Genomic DNA, 3,211 nt, shown 5'->3' on the forward strand with positions numbered 1-3,211 from the left:
ATTAAAATATGTGCCTCTTTTTTAATTTAAGTTCCAGAATATTTTTCTTTACTATAATTTTAACGTTACCATTTTAGTTAGAAAATAAATAAATGATTATTGTTTTTTAAATTAAATTTCTCAAAAATTATTGGAATCTAAAAATTATTAAAAGACTGCTAAATATAAGAAATAAATAAAATTAGATCGAAAGCCATAACTCACCGCCGACCACTGAGTTTTTAATTTGCTTTTCTATTTATAGTATTTAAGAAATGTCGTCTCAAAAGCTGATTACACACTCTTCCAGCATATAGAGCAACATGGTCGAGAAAGTTACAAATTATAGTCAAGCTGTAAGAAATAAACGGATTCTTGCTGACGAAATTAAAAGAGTATAAGACATTTAAAATAATACAATTAACAAAAATACTTGTTAATTAGAAGTTGTTTAATGAAAATGCAATTAAATGTATGTGTGTTTTGCAAATTAACTTATTGCTTGATTTATGTTATTAAACTTTATATAGAGCACAGTCGAGCCTGCTGCATTTTGAACTTCCGCCAAAGTTAGATTGGATATTTAGGTGAAAATACCACGCACTATCGCGAGAACAACACTTTCGATTACTTCGGCGCCCTGAAAATTAACAATTTATATATTTAAGTATTGTATTTATGTATATTAAAATTCCAGTTTTTATTAAATTATTGGTTTATTAAGGAAACTATGTTCAATAATTTTTATAGTATATAAAATAAAAACAATATAAATAAAAACACTACACATTAATAGCAAAAACACGCCGTCTAAAAGGCGTTAACGTCCGTTTTTACTAAAAAATTTTATTATTTATTTTTTATGTGAGTGAGGGTAATGAGTGCAAATAATTTTCATCCGATTTCAAAAAGGAACGTTCTTTCTTTCCTCATATGATTGTACGAAGTATGTACGTATAATACAGAAACTGGTCGATCGATTTGTTTGTTATTTATTGTTATAATCTGTATAAGTATAGTTATAATATAGTTATTAAAGTTATAGTACATGAAATATTAAAGTATGGTATATTTCTAAAAAACAATTTTTAAAAGTAATAATGGCATTTTTATTAAGTGAAATTATTTTAAAGAAAAGTATACTCACGTCTTTAAACGCTTCTACGATACCCAGGGGAACATCAACGATCATCCTCCCGAAACTGGCTAATGCCTGAAAATATTCTTTATTATTTATCAAATCTAATTATTAATTATCTTAAACTAAATGTAATATAATTGACTTCAAATAAATACATTTTCTTCAATTATTGATTATGGTGATATTTGTTTTTTTAAATTGATAACAATAAAGTTCATCAATGTTAGAAACTACGTAAAAAATAGAAAATCTGTTGACAAACAAAGGTATATAAGGTACTGAACTTATCCGTCTTTGCCTATTTATATGTAGATAGTACGATAAATGGAAATTATAAGTAAATGAATAATATTGAAAATATAACATCCCATCTTATTGCCTCTCTTGTTTTTGCGATTCAAAGGGGAAATGCTGCTAGCATTCTTGCCACCATTTCAGGCGGACGTGATTTGTACAATAGTTATTTATAATTTTAATTAGAAAATTATTTGAAGCTTTAATGACCATGTCGATATATTTATTAATGTGTCAAAATGAAGGAGCTTTGCTTAAAAATATCGATCATATTAACGAGCTACTTACGCCACTTGGTTTTGCCTCCTTCGGTTCAGTATCTGAAGCGCCCGTGGTATCGTTGTTTAAACAAATTACAGTCACAGCAAACAATGTCACTACTACCAACACAGTCGAGTGGATGCTAGCCATATTTACTATGCACTAGAAACATGTAGCTTGCTCTTTTAAACTAACAACTCGCTAAAGTCTTTCGCCATGGCAATTGTTAGAATAGCATTGTCTTATTGTGAGCTCAGGACGATATTTTCATTGGTTTTCTTTTGTAACTTTTGGTGTATTAAAATTGTTTCTATGTTAACATTGATATGTGGCAACGCATCAACGATTTTTACATTAATGTTTTTCCTAACTTGTAATAAGTAGCTTTGTCTTTATTAACATGAAAATGAACTACAAAATTTAAATCTCACATATCGCAGTGATTTTATTCAAAGCCCTTAAAAACATCTTCAGTTTTATATTAATTAAAAAGTTAAGGGATTTCTTAGCAAAAATATACTTTTAAATCTATATAATTAATTATAATATAAAATTAATAAAACATAATTAAAAATAAGTAATAATAATTTCTTCGTAATATTTTACTCGTGGTAGGGATTATGGCTACCTTCTAGCTTTTGCTGTGTTCCGGCTTATAGATGAGTAAGGTAACTAACTACACACGCATAAGGGACATGATATCTTACAAGAGTAATTGGTGGTGCATTAACGGTGTAAGCAATGGTATATATTTCTTTCAGTACCAATATCTACGAGCGGCAAAAACTACTCACAGTCATATAATCCACAATCTCTTCTACCTTTTTATTTTACATTAATATTTTTATATTAAAAAACAGTCTCGCTGTTTGTCTTAGTTAGTCATTAAACAAACTCAGTACATTCACATATATTTATTCATGATTTACAAATCAATAATATTATACATACAAAAACATTATTATAGAATGCTTTATTTGATTCGTTTCTTCGATTTTCATATATCTTTGTCCATTGTTACAAGAAAAAGTCTAAAAAAGCTTTTGACGTCTGAAAAAGAAAAACCAAGTTATTAAAATATACAACAAAAATATAAAACAGTAAAATGTACACAATAAACAATACGTCTATAAATAACAGGGCAATTTATTATTCTTTACGTCCGTATCAAGATTTTTTTTTATACTAAAATAAACATGTGTATAAAGTTATAATACGCCAGCGTTACTATGCTGTAAAATATAAAATTTACTTCACCTATCTCACCTACAAAGGAGTAATTATAGTACATAAGTGTGCAGCTTCAAGCTTATTATCTATTCCCTCACTCTCATACTCACGACCGCTGAAAGATCAGGCGCACGAAGCACGGCAGAGTTGACTTACTGCTACCTATTAAACTCTGCTCTTAGTAGCAATTAAGAATTTGACGACAGAAACAAGCCAAATAAACTTTATTGACCGATATATGTATATATATATATATTATTTCCTACCAAAAGTTTCTTTTACGGTCAGATGATAACTAAGACCGGC

Source organism: Nymphalis io, chromosome 4, assembly GCF_905147045.1.
Source record: "Nymphalis io chromosome 4, ilAglIoxx1.1, whole genome shotgun sequence".
Classification (NCBI taxonomy): domain Eukaryota; kingdom Metazoa; phylum Arthropoda; class Insecta; order Lepidoptera; family Nymphalidae; genus Nymphalis; species Nymphalis io.